Source organism: Herpailurus yagouaroundi, unplaced genomic scaffold (assembly GCF_014898765.1).
Source record: "Herpailurus yagouaroundi ecotype Mexico unplaced genomic scaffold, PumYag 196, whole genome shotgun sequence".
NCBI lineage: Eukaryota > Metazoa > Chordata > Mammalia > Carnivora > Felidae > Herpailurus > Herpailurus yagouaroundi.
This window is the reverse complement of record NW_024412427.1, coordinates 28,598,972-28,612,942: the sequence shown is the minus strand read 5'-3', so window position 1 is coordinate 28,612,942 and position 13,971 is coordinate 28,598,972. Positions and strand designations below refer to the sequence as shown.

The window sequence follows — 13,971 nt, the reverse complement described above, 5'->3', positions numbered from 1 at the left end:
CTTTCCATAGTGCTGACTCTAGTAGCAACTTGGAGCAAGTCCCTTACCCTCCCGGGGCCTCACTTTCTCTCCGCCCGAGTGGAGGTCATGGACGAGGTCTCTTCCGAGTCCATCATCTTCTTGTCAAGTGCTCATCTTGGCTTTCAAGCCCTTTACCATCTTGGTCTCCAGTGGTCCTCCCTGCAGAGTATCCAAAATTCCCTGCAAAGTGTCATTATCATCTTTAGTCTCAAGCAAAATTTAGTTCTTTTGGCTTTTGGACTTGAATTTTATAGTGTATGAAATTCTTCACCAGTTTTTCTCACCTGGGCCAGGGTTCTGTGACAGAATTAAATTATGCCTAATGCCTGGAGTAAGGCATCCACTCACTATATGTAATGAATTAACTTTCCTTCTATGCTTCTAGAATGGTACTGGTTATACACCTTCCTTAGGAGAAGTGAGAAAATAGTTTTCAGTATATGTGCATATTTTTTTCTTCCCTTCTTTCTTTCTGTTTAATTGCAAATTACATTATAGCTTTCATGCTGTTTTGCTACTTGCTCTTTCTTCCCACTTACGAGTGTTTTCAGTGACTCTGGTGTTCCAGAGTTCGGAAGAGGAGCCTTGGTAGGAAGCCAACAGCGATACCCTGAAAGTCACAGTCCAAATCTGGATTCTTGTTCTGGAATTGGGGCTGGGTGGGTTGGGCTCCATTCAGAAGAAGGGCCGAGCCCATCTAGTAAAGCACCCTTTCAGAAGGAGCTAAGAGAAACTACGCTTCCTCACTCATAGGGCCCCGGCTCCTCACAGCTGAGGAGGGCATCACAGATCACCCAGGTAGTGCTTCCCAAACCTTGGTGGTTGAATATAGAGATTCCTGGTCCCCATCCAGGGGATTCTCACTTGGTAGGTCTGGGGGGGATGCTTCATGTGATTCTGTTGATCTGCAGGGCTTGGGAATCCTGGATGTGGCCCCATTGTCTTTTGGACACACCTGTGCTCTGACGGCGGCCCAGTGTCTCTCGTGTGGCCTGTAGGACCCTCCTTGGCTTCCTTTCTCTACTCTTACCCCTCAGGAGTCCATGCACAGTAGCTGGGGGAGGATTTAAAAATGTAAGTGGGATTGTGCTATTCCCTTGTACTCTTAGCCCTCCTGTGTCTGTGGCCTGCTACCACACGTAAGTTCCAACGTCCTATAAAGGCCTGACATACTTTGGCCCTGGCTTCCTTTTCTGACCTCATGTCCCATTTTGCTTACCCCCTCTTACCTGCAGTCACACTGGCCTTTTTGCTCTTTCCCCCAAACCTCCTGCTGGTTCCTGCCCCAGGGCCTTTTCCCTGCCTTTCTGTTTATCTGGAATGTTTCTCCCAGATCTTTGCCTGCCCCTTGGCCTTCCTGCAGTCAGGCTTTTGCTCACACGTTAACCCCCTTGGAAAGGTCATTTCTAGCCACATGCCTCCCACTGCCTCTGCCCTCAATTCTATCCCATGACACTGTTTCATTTCTTTATAGCTAGTTACCAGTGTCTACAATGGTATTGTTTTTATTTTTTTCTGCTCCCCTCACTATAATGCAGATTCCAGGCAGACTCTGTATTGTTTACCGCCTTTTTCCCACACCAGGAATATTATCTGGCATGAAAGGTACTAAATATTTGAAGACTGAGTGAATGCAAATATCCGCATAAGGATTTGTCCCAGATGAGGATTTGTCAGCCTCCACCTAAACCCCCTCAGGGATGATTCTGCACATGTCCAGGCAGCTCATTTGCATTGAGACAGCTCTGATTGTTATTGACACCACTCTGCCACAGTGGTGGCTGCCACTGGCCGGCATACTCTACCGCATGGATGGGGAGTTGGGGCGGTGGAGCCTGCGCTCGCCACCAGATCCTCTGTTGCCGCATCGTGTTGCCCGGCTGCCAGCGTGCGGTCAGCACGTCCTCAAGGTTGTGCCCCTTCCCCAGGCAGCCTCCCACAGTCCCCCGGCCAATAAGGAGCATCGAGGCCCAGCCTGGGCAACTCTGAAGGGCCGTCCTAGTTCAGGGCTGCCTGTGGGGTCAGTCGAGGCTGCCCTGGGGCCTGTGTCATCGCAGTTCCACTGTCTTCTCTGCTCCGTCCTGCTGCCTTCTCCTTTTTCCAGGTGTCCGTCCCAAGAGCACCCCACTTGCTAAACTCCTTCACAGTATCTGCTTCACCGGGATCCCAACCTGTAGCAGTGGGCTTGTTGCGCCTAATCTTTCAGGTTCATTACACCCTCTCCAGACCAGGGGAAATAAAAGGTTCACTTAATCGCCTGCTATATGGCAGGGGTCAGCGGAGGATTTCACTTAGCATGGGACGCTCATAGCCTCTGAGACTATGACAGCACTGCTGTCCTTGGCTCGTCCGTGGAGGCAGGCCGTGAGGAATGGAGTGGAGGCTCTGCACACCTCTCACAGGCTGCCACTCCAGCTTGGCCCTTGGATGGAGGTCATGGTGCCGCTGACCTCTGGCTGACCGCCGTGCGGTGAGGTGTGCTGTGAGGAGCTGAAATGAAGTCAGGGGGATTGCCTTAAAAACCCACTCCAGAATTTTCAGTGTCTGTCTTCCCCTGGGTTTTACCCCAAAACTGAGTTGCAGGCTTTTATGATTTCATGGAGAGCAACTAAGAGTAGTCAACAGTTCCATGATCTTTGAGTGGTCAGGATCAGCGAGAGAGGTTAAGGAGAAGCTGGTTTCAGGAGAATAGCCCTCCCTGAGTTTGTTTCTACATTTAGACAAAGGTGAGGGGACATGGATTATGAAGCCTCTGCTGCTGCATTGGGTACTGAGGGTGCAAGTGTATTTGAAGACTCAGCTTAGTATCTGTCTGTCTGGGCTCTAGGGAGGGAGGCGAACCCACATGCATCTAACTGGAAGAGCCTGCTGGATGCACACCCCAGCTAAGACACGGTGGCATCCCGGTTAGCAGGGGAAAATAAAGTGTGAGTAGATCTCATGAGATATTTGGGATATAATTATACTAAAAAACCATTTGTTTATCTGAAATTCACATTTAATTGCGTGTCCTGTATTTTATCTGGAGCCCTAATAAAAGGGCAAAGAGGCATGTCATGGGGGTAGCACCGAGGGACTAAGCAATTCATTGAGCATATGGGATCAGGATATAGTATAACTCAATACAAATATTGCATGAGATCTCATACCACTTACAGCTTCCTCTTTGTCCTCTTAGAAATGCCTTGTACATCTGGAAGCATATATGTGTGCATATTCTTTATGCTTTATTTATCTGCTTACCTGCAAACTGGATCAAGGTCTGCACACTGTTTGCTACTTATTCTTTCTCCAACCGAGCAGTTTTCCTTGGACTTCTTTCCATAGTGGTATCCATGGAGGTCACATATTCTTTTAAAAAATGGTGTTTTATTTTTAATTTTGCTTTGGAGTGTCCTGCCACCAAAGTGAAGGCAGTTAGATATTCATAGGATGTAAGTTTGCATTTTTTATTTTTATTTTTTTTAATGTTTGTTTATTTTGAGAGCGAGAAGGAGAGAATGAGCAGGGGAGGGGCAGAGAGAGAAGGAGAAAGAGAATCCCAAGCAGGCTCCGTGGTCACAATGGAGCCTGACACAGAGCTCGATCTCACGGACTGTGAGATCATGACTTGAGCCGAAATCAAGAGTTAGATGCTTAACTGACTGAGCCACCTAGGTGCCTCTTGGCATTTTTTACTTTTAACTGAAGTATAGTTCACATACAATATTATTTTAGTTTCAGGTGTACAACATAGAGATTCTACAATTATATACAAAGTATGTAAGTTTTGAGATGACTTTGGGGGATACTGATTGACTTCAGAACTCGGGGTGCGTAAGCTGCTCTTCAGAATCTTCTTGGATGACACTCAGTTTGGAGATCTGAGTACTACCCAGTCAGGCTGTCCATAATGGAGTGAGCAAATACCATCAGCTGACCAACTGGAATCAATTTGAATTGCTGAATAATTTAAAAATATTTCAAAATACTTGAATTAACATTGTTCCCCCCCCCCCCCCCCCGTAAGCTTCCTCCTACTCACAAATCTGAGAGCTGACACAATTCATCTCTTTTCTGATTGGAGGTTTTACTCTTTTCCCTTCCTTCCTCCTTTTCCTTCCCTCCAATATTGATCTATATCTCAGTCTACTTATTCCAGCTGGTTCATTTGTAGCATCTTATGATCTAGTTTCCAGACCTTTCAAATAAATTACTCATTTATATGAAGGAGCCATAATTGACTTTTCGGTTGAGAAACCCAATTCACCAAAGTGGCTCGGGAGAGACATAGTTCATTTTGCTCTATTATCAAATCAATGTTCAAATAATATTTTAGGATTATTTATTTTCCTCAATATGAGAAAAATGTCAAGATTTATTTCCCATGTTTCTTAAATGTCAGAGGAAATTGACCTGAGCTGGGGGAACTCTCAATGCCTGGTGTTTTACAGTTCTCAGCTGAAGGATTAAAAGACAAAGCACTGGGCCCTGATTTTGAGTGTTGCCCTTGTGCTCAGTGGACTCAGGTTGTGGATTATGAGCAAAGCTGGTTCTTGCATCTCTGGGATTCACTAGACTAATTGGAGAGGTGACATTAGCAAGGATGTGGCCCGTGCGATTGGGGATGAACTAGGCAGGTATATGAAGGGAAATAGTTTCTGAGGTTTTATGATGGTAGGTGAGTCAAATTAGACCCAAGAAAAGCCTTTCTTTGGAATGTGGATGGGGATTGGTTGGCACCGTAGCATGTGGGAAAGCAAGAACCGAGAAGGGGGTGTATAGGGAGGCTGGCATTAAGTAGGGGATGCACGTGGAGATGGCTAGGCTTGGGTAAGAGGCAATTATTTAACTTTTAGTCAGCCCATCACATTCAACAAGCATTTGATGAGCACCTCAAAGTTGCAGGCGCTGTGCTAGGCCTGCGGATATAAACCCAAACAGGTAGGGTCCTTGCTTTTTAAGAAGTTCAGGGTCTGGTGGGTAAGACCAGTAAGAGGACGCTCTAACGAGGGGATGGGAGAGAGGGCTCAGCGAAGTCTCTCCAGACGTGTGAGGTCTAAGCTGAGTCTGGATGGCCGGCTGGGAGGGGGTCAGGATGAGGAGGTGGGATTGATACAGTGTTGAATGGCAACATTAGTTAGGGTCAGAGCAGGAAGGACCTTGTATACTGCTGAGAGTTGGATTTTATCCTGTAGCCTTTGAGAAGTCATTGAAGGAGTTAAAGCAGGGGAGCCTCAGGGTGAAATATGCAACTGGGGGAATCCCTCTGACAGCAGGGTAGAGTGTGGATGGGAAGGGAGAAGGCTGGAGGCAAGGACACTGGCGAGGTGGTGGCAACCCCAGATGCAGCAGTGTCTGTGGGGAGATGTGGCATGTGGCCAAGGTGGGTAGATGGGTGGTCAGTTTCACAGGACTTAGTAACTGACTGTTGGGTGTGGGGATGAGGGAGCGGGAGGTAAGGCTTTTGGTTGGAGTGCCACATGGACCTTGAAGTCACCTCTGACGGTTGAAGGCTCTGCAATGAAGCAAAGGCCATGACAGTAGCCTGTCTCCAGTGGATGAGATCTTGAGCAGGGTTGGTCAGCAGGTTGTGGAGGGAAAGAGATGAACTAACTTTTGAGATCTTCTTCAAAGAAGAAAAGCATTGCTTCCATTTGTGCTTTTCTTAGACTAAAATCATGTTGCAAAACACTCTAAAAATTAACACCGCAGTAACAGTAATGTACCTGCCTATTTTAGAATCCTACAGAACATTTTATTGTAAGAAACGATTTAGCCCATAATTAGTATGAAGTGTACACAGTTTTTTTCATTGCCGTCGTCCAAGATAGGAAGGTTCCTAAATATAATTTCGTTCTCCAGTACTGCTCCAGGGGGACGTCAATTCAGTCACCGTGATTAACGGTGATGATAACCATTCTTACCAAACGTCGATCCCCTGGAACTGTGAGGTGATCCAATTCAAGCCTATCTCGTGTACTTTCAAGTCTCCTTAGAGAGTCCTGAACCTTTGTGAAAGAACTGCCTAATTTAACCAAGGGCACTGTAGGAAAATTCCCGCTATCCACTCGTCAAAGATACTGCGTTAAGGCTGTGAGAGGTTTGACATCACAAGCGAGAGATCTGATGTGGTTTTGACAGGCAGAAGCTGCCTTGTAGGAACATTAATACCTTGAGTGTTAAAATCTTTTCCTGGCATCCCCTACTGCAGTTTCTGACAGAGCGACATTCAGCCCTCCATCCGGTCTCTGAATTCACAGTGATTTCCATGTCAATATCTTCTCCTCCTGCAGCCTTTTGACTGCTGCAAGAGAGAGATGGATCTCAGGTTGTTGGTGCTAAATATTTTGAATTTTGATGAGATTTGACTTCATCAACGGGTGCTTTTGGTATTTGAGTGATTTCCACTAGTCACCAGACTTCGTACTGAGTGAGTGTCCCACCCTTTACCTTGGGCATGTATTTTATTTGTGATTTCCAGGACAAAGTTCGCAGGGTTTTCCATTGGCTGGGTTCATTAGATGGTTAAGAATATAAAGTTCCCCTTTGGCACCCAGATTATCTACGTTAGACACAGAAATATAGTCTTTTCCTTCTCCTAGAAGGGTATTGAGCCAACCAGAGTTGTAGAAAGTGACATAAATGTCACCATGGCCCGGGGTACCAAGCTTCTGGGTTTTCCTCTGAGGAAGATACATCTTTGGCTACAGGCGGTAAGGATTCTTTATTAATCCTTGGGTACCTGCTTTGATTAAAAGTGTAGATTTTTCACATGAAATGTTTGTTCTTTAGTATTTATTTTTGTATCTTCATTTGTGTTAAAAGTGCTCATTAGCTTATTAGAATAAGAGGAATATCTGTTCAGAAGTTCAGTTTGCTGAATGGTCAGATCTAAAAAGATATTCTCATTTCAAACACTGTCCAATTTTTTTTGGGTCTTTGTAGCCCATGCTGGTTCTCAAACTGCCGTTGAGTTTCACCACCACCAGCTGGGGCATCACAGAAAATAAGTATTGTCAGGTAAGCCCTGGCCTTCATCTTTTCATAGCATTGAATGGAATCTTCTGGAGGTCTTTGGATTTTTCCCCAAACCACAGCAGGTCCCTTTTCTTGGAAAAAGCTATGAAATAGCTTCTGAAATCCAGTAAGTTATTTTTTTATTGTGCTCAAACTCATGTGATGATGCTGTGGTGAGTATTTTTTCTAGTTTCTTCAAAGATAATTCCAGCTGTTGTTGAATGACTTTTTGGAACTGAGAAGCACCATTTTGAGACATGACTTTGCTAAGATCTCTCTGAGCTGTGCCTCAGTTTCCATAACTGGTTCCTGCTTTCTTACTCCCTGGGTTTTTAAATATTCTGTCTTCAGTCCATTTTCCCCCTAAGTAATTCCCTTCACCTGATTTTTTTTTAAGTTTATTTTTATTTATTTTGAGAGAAAGACAGAGAGCAAGTCGGGGAGGGGGCAGAGAGAGAGAGAGGGGGGGAGACAGAATCCCAAGCAGGCTACATGCTGCCAGCATAGAGCCCAGTGCAGGGCTCAACTCCACAGACTGCAAGATCATGACCTGAGCCAAAATCAAGAGCCAGACGCCCAACCGACTGGGCCACCCAGGTTGCCCCCTTACTCTGATTATTTTTAAGAATGACTTCAAGGTATTGGCAGCAACCTTACCTTGACATTGGGAAACAGTCTGGGTATAGAAAGGGCTAGAAACTGATAGCTTGGCAGGGTGCTGGGAATGAGGTAACTTGGAAATCGTGACAGTCAGCTGGCTTCTTAGATACCAGTAAGTCAGACATTTGTCGTTTTTGGTCAGAAGCCACTGTACAACTTAAGAGCAAAGAGTAGAGACAGTGTCAGCCAGGCTATGTCCATATTCTGCCATATAATTTTATAAGTAAAACTTAAAGGTCAAAGTACAAAGGTAGTGAGTTTCCCAGTGTACCAAGTAGATAGATAACATTGGGGAGTAGGTCTTACGAGCAGTAGCATCAGGCTTATCATATTAAGATAATGTCAGCATAGCACTTTACAAACTTTCACATTCACCAGAATCACTTAGGGCTCTCGTTGCAGTGCAGGTGTGTGGTGCAGCCCGAGAGCCCTCATTTCTGACAGGCTCCTGGGCTGCTAATGCTGCTTGTTCTTGGGCTGCATTTTGAGTCATGAGGGTATGAGCTGGGGCTCCTGTGTTTTTTGGGGTACAGAGCTCTTTGGGCAAGTAAGGAAAGCTGTGGGCCCTCGGAACAGTGAGCCTGCCACCTTCCCCCTCCCACGACCACATCCCAGTGCATATGATTTCAAGGTTGTGAACCCTTTGAAACCCACCCAGCATCTTCAGATTTCAGAAGTGGCTAATAGATGCTCAGATGATGTAATGGTCCTTCAGTCAGTATCTTCTCTAGTATATTTTATAGTGTGGATATTCATTTAAAACTAGGAAGGTACTGCTGTGGTTACCTACGGTTAGAATAAATGATCACGTGGGAGGGCCCTTTAACTCGCGCTGCTCCAAGGGTGTAAGGCTCTGAGCCTTGGAATTGCTTTACCTGTGACGTCTAGCAAGAGCGGTGGGCATGGTGTGAATGGCATTTCTTCATGTTTTGTAAGTGAGCATTGACCAGTGGTATGAGCACCTGTCGTAGTCACTTCTAATCTTTGATCCCTGGATGATTTTGTGCTGCCGGCAGGTATTTGTTGATAAGAGTGGTTTTAAAGTGAAAGATCTGGACACATTAGGTTAGTGACTGAGAGCCGACCCACGTGCAGATGGAAGGGCTGGAGATGTGGCATCCCGTGCGTTACTAAAACTAATTGTGTAGCTCTCTTGCTGGCCACGACATGCTGTTGGTACTTACGTGCTATAAGAAAGGGGTAGTTTGGTGAAGTATTTGTTTTAAGACCACATGAGCACAGGGTGTCCCTGAGGCAGTTCTCACTTTTGGGTGAGATCTGGGCACCATGCGCATGGCAGGGATTTCATTTATTTGTCTGTCTTTTAAGCCATTGTTCTGTTTCATCCAGGCCTAGACTTCTTCAGACTGGCTGGAAAAGTTAAATCAGGCCGTAGGAGTCCATTGTAGTTCTTGAATGATGTTTACAACAGACTGTTTGGGTTTTATTATTCAGCCTGTTCATCCTAAGGTTGCCAGATGCCTTGTTCCTCCACCCCGGGATTATTTTTAAGTAAATACCAGATGCCATGTTATTTCACTTATAAATATTTCAATGTGTATCTCTTAAAGGTTGAGAGTTTTAAAAAAAAGCATCATGGTACCATTATTAAACCTAAAACGGTAGTAATAATTCCTTAATATCAAATTTTTAATCAGTGTAAGCTTTTCCCTACATATCTTATAATTTCTAAAAATGCCTTTTCTGTTTGCACTGAAGTCCAATTGGTTGATAGGTCTTTAAAGTCTTTTTTTTTTTTTTTTTGTTAAATCTGTAGGTCCCCCTTCCATCTTTATGCTCCTTGCAGTTTATTGTTCTTGTTCTTGAATAAGCTGGGTCCCTTATCTGCCCACCTGCCTAAAAGCTGGATTTTGCTGATTGCCTCCTTGACATTGATGGATGGATTCCCCCTGCCCCCTGTGTTTCCTGGCAGATCACGGTCCATCAGGTCTTGGGCAGAGTCAGTCTTCCATGTGGGAGGGATAAGATTTCTGCAGAGGGGTGCTGGTGTTTCAGTTTGGATGCCCAGGGTGTCTGGTTGTCTCCTGGTGGTGGAGTCAACAGCCCATGATGGTCACTCTCTAAAGCCATGAGTTCACCAGAGTCGCAAAGTGCTGACATTCTAATTCTTCTGTTCCTTCTTGATGTATTAGGTAGAATACCCTGAAAAGAGAAACTTTCCCAAACAACTCTTCGGTTACCATGGAGTGCAGATTGTTTGGGAAATGCAGGTGGGGCGTCTGGGTGGCTCAGTCGGTTGAGCATCAGACTCTGCTCAGGTCATAATCTCACAGTTCCTGGATTCAAGCCTCACCTAGGGCTCTACACTGACAGTGTGGATCCTGCTTCTGATTCTCTCTCCCTCTCTCTGTCCCTCCCCTGTGTGCATGCACTCACGTGCTCACACTCTCCTTCTTTCAAAAAGAATTAACATTAAAAAAAAAAAATGATGGGGTGCCTGGGTGGCTCAGTCAGTTAAGCGTCTGACTTTGGCTCAGGTCATGATCTCACAGTTTGTGGGTTTGAGCCCCGTGTCAGGCTCTGTGCTGACAGCTCAGAGCTTAGAGCCTGGAGCCTGCTTTGGATTCTGTGTCTCCCTCTCTCTCTGCCCCTCCCCTGCTCATGCTCTGTCTCTCTCTCTCTCTCAAAAATAGATAAACATCAAAAAAAAAAAAAAAAACAAAAAAAAAAAAAAAAGAAGGGTAAGTGCTTGAATCTTCCCCTTTATTTACAGTTTTTAAAATAATGAGGTGATTCTTTTGATTCTCCAAAGGGGACATTTGGTTTTTATCTTTTAATTATGAGCTCATAATTTATGCATATCTCACGCGTTTCAGTCTACTGCAGTTACTGTTCTTTCTGCCACTGTGCTTTGTCGGCGGCCACTTATCAGGTTGACTGAGTCCTTTTGCTGCATCTCTTGTCTTGGTTATTTCTCACTGTGTAACACAACTTAGGAGCTCCAAACTCCTAAGCCCCCAAATTTAGGGGCTTAAAACAACATTTATTATCTCACTGTTTCTGTGAGTCAGGAGTCTGGGTGGGGTTTACCTGGGTCCTCTGATGGCTCAGGGTCTCAAGGCTGCAGTCCAGGGCCTTCCAGCCTGGCTGGGGGAGGGACACTTCCAGGCTCACCCAGGTGGCTGCTGGCAGGCCGCAATTCCTTGCCATGTGAGTCTCTCCCAAAGTCTCGCAGTGTGGCAGCTGGCTGTCCCCATTGCCAGGGCTCTGAGAGAGACACCCTCAGGAGAGCCAGCAAGTCAGAAATCAGAATCATTTTATAACCCAAACTAGGAAGTGACAGATCATCACTTTTGGGGTGGTAGTGTTCTAGTTATTAGAAGTGAGTTTCTAGGTCCAGCCCATTTGCTGGGGAGGGGATTGCACAGGGTCACAGATACCCGGAGGCAGGGATCACCAGGAACCATGTTAGACGTTGCTTATGGACAACCTGGACAAACCAGTAACTTTTGATGTGACAGAATCCTGCTTTCTTGTGTGAGAAGATAGTTCAAATATTTGGATTGAGTCTTTCTCCAAAGAACCCTGACACTGAATGGAATTTAGAGACTATAATTTGGGCATAAGATTCTAGGCCTTTTCAGAGGACAAAGCTAGGGAGTACTTTCTTTTTCTTTCTCAATTTCAGATAAAGTTTATGCTAGCCCCATTCAGATTCAGGACGAGAGAGTTTTTTTTTTTTACTTAACCTCATCCATCTTATGTTTGTATCTCTTTTCATCTAGAAACCTTGGTTCTCAAGGCCACAGCCATAATTACTCCAGTATCATCCCATAATACACAAACAGAAGTCTCCAAATGCCGACACTTACTTTACCATCAAATATATGATTACTGAAAATGCTTTAAGACTTCTTTATAGTTGTTTTTCTCTCCGGGCTATATCCCACTGCATTCTACAGTCAGATTCCAACATATAATGGAAATCATCTCACACTGTGCATGGCACCTGGGTGGTTCAGTCAGTTAAGTGTCTCACTCTTGGCTTTGGCTCAGGTCATGATCTTGAGGCTAGTGAGTTTGGGCCCCACATTGGGCTCAGTGCTGACAGTGCAGAGCCTGCTTGGGATTCTCTCCCCCTCTCTCACTGCCCCTCCCCTTCTTGTGTTCTCTCTGAAAAATAAGTAAACTTAAAAAAAAAAAAAGGCAAAACCTCTTTGACTTCGGCCGCACCAACTTCTTACTCAGCATGTCTCTGGAGGCAAGGGAAGTCAAAGCAAAAATGAACTATTGGGATCTCATCAAAATACAAAGCTTTTGCACAGTGAAGGAAACAATCAGCAAAACTAAAAGGCAACCGACGGAATGGGAGAAGATATCTGCAAACGACATACCAGATAAAGGGTTAGTATCCAAAATCAATAGAGAATTTATCAAACTTAACGCCCCAAAAACAAATAATCCAGTGAAGAAATGGGCAAAAGACATGAATAGACACTTCTCCAAAGAAGACATCCAGATGACCAACCGATACATGAAAAATGCTCAACATCTCTCATCATCAGGGAAACACAAATCAACACCACCATGAGATACCACCTCACACCTGTCAGAATGGCTAACATTAACTACTCAGGCAACAACAGATGTTAGCAAGGATACAGAGAAAGGGGCACCCTTTTGCATTATTGGTGGGAATGCAAACTGGTGCAGCCACTCTGGAAAACTGTATGGAGGTTCCTCAAAAAATTAAAAATAGAACTACCCTACAACCCAGCAATTGCACTACTGGGTATTTATCCAAGGGATACAGGTATGCTGTTTCGAAGGGGCACATGTACCCAATGTTTATAGCAGCACTATCAACAATAGCCAAAGTATGGAAAGAGCCCAAATGTCCATCAATGGATGAATGGATAAAGAAGATGTGGCACATATATGCAATGGAGTATTACTCAGCAATCAAAAAGAATGAAATCTTGCCATTTGCAACTATGTGGATGGAACTACAGGGTATTATGCTAAGTGAAATTAGTCAGAGAAAGACAAACATCGTATCACTTCACTCATATGAGGACTTTAAGATACAAAACAGATGAACGTAAGGGAAGGGAAGCAAAAATAATATAAAAACATGAGGGGGACAAAACATGAGAGACTCCTAAATATAAAGAACAAACAGAGGGTTGCCGGAGGGGTTGTGGGAGGGGGGATGGCTAAATGGGTAAGGGGCATTAAGGAATCTACTCCTGAAATCATTGTTGCACCATATCCTAACTAACTTGGATGTAAACTAAAAAATAATAAATTATTAATTAAAAAATAAATTATTAATTAAAATAATTATTAATTAAAAATTAATTAAAATTATTAATTAAAATAATAAATTATTAATTAAATGTCACACTGTGGTATGCCAGTTCACTTGCTTCAGCTTACTTTTATGTTTTAGGTCACTTTATTTTTATTTTTTATTTTGAGAGAGAGAGAGAGCACGCGCACATGCACATGTGGAAGGGGTAGAGAAAGAAGGAGAGAGAGAATCCCAAGCAGGCTCTATCCTGTCAGCTCAGAGCCTGATGCAGGGCTCAATCCCATGAGATCATGACCTGAGCTGAAATCAAGAGTCAGATGTTCAACTGACTGAGCCACCCAGGCACCCCTTTTATTTTTATTTTAATTTAATTTTGTTTTTTAACATGGAACACATGACCTGCCCTTCAACTGCACTAAAACACTGATCTGTTTTAGGTCATTAAAAAGTAATCTTGTTTTATTTTCTTATAATTCTAGCATCCTAGGTATACTTTTCTCCACTTTGCATTCCCCTCTTAACAATACATCCTGGCTCCCATTCCCTAACAGTTGATAGAGACCTTCCTCATTCCTTTTTCAGTAACCGACCACTCCATTGTATAGATACATGGTTATTTATTCTCCAGAACTGTTCTCAGGAGTCCTGTGGACTTCCAGTTCTGTTGTTTTCCAGGCACTGCAGTTTCTGAATGTATATGGAAAGAAGGTGGGAGGAGGTGGCAGTGCCCTGGCTGCTTCTAGAAGCAGCGCCTGTTTGCGACCATTCATACCAGTTTTCTTCTTGGTTCTCCTCTTGGGTGGAGGGGAGAAGGTGTCTTTTATAACCAGGTAGGTGGGGCTGCTTTTTTCATGAGTCACACAACCCTCCACGGTTTCTGTCATTTAATTTACACTCCTCTTGGCTGGCAGTTAGAGATTCTTCCAGGTTTTGAGAACACATTATTTGTCAGTCTTAAGTTTTTTGATGGTGGCATCTGTTTTGTGTGTCTTTGTGTTTGTATTAGTAAAGATTTG

At 44.2% G+C, this 13,971-nt stretch overlaps 1 protein-coding gene across 10 annotated transcripts in view; it reads left to right on the top strand.

Moving 5' to 3' along the window:
- KIF16B (kinesin family member 16B) overlaps positions 1-13,971 on the top strand; it is a 289,984-nt gene that overhangs the window by 24,165 nt on the left and 251,848 nt on the right. Inside the window, exon 2 of one of the 10 annotated variants that reach the window (XR_005782152.1) lies at positions 6,949-7,023. The exons of the other annotated variants lie outside the window; for them this stretch is intronic. The gene's annotated coding sequence lies outside the window, so the exon portion shown is untranslated. The remainder of the gene's footprint in view (positions 1-6,948; positions 7,024-13,971) is intronic. 10 annotated transcript variants of the gene reach the window in all.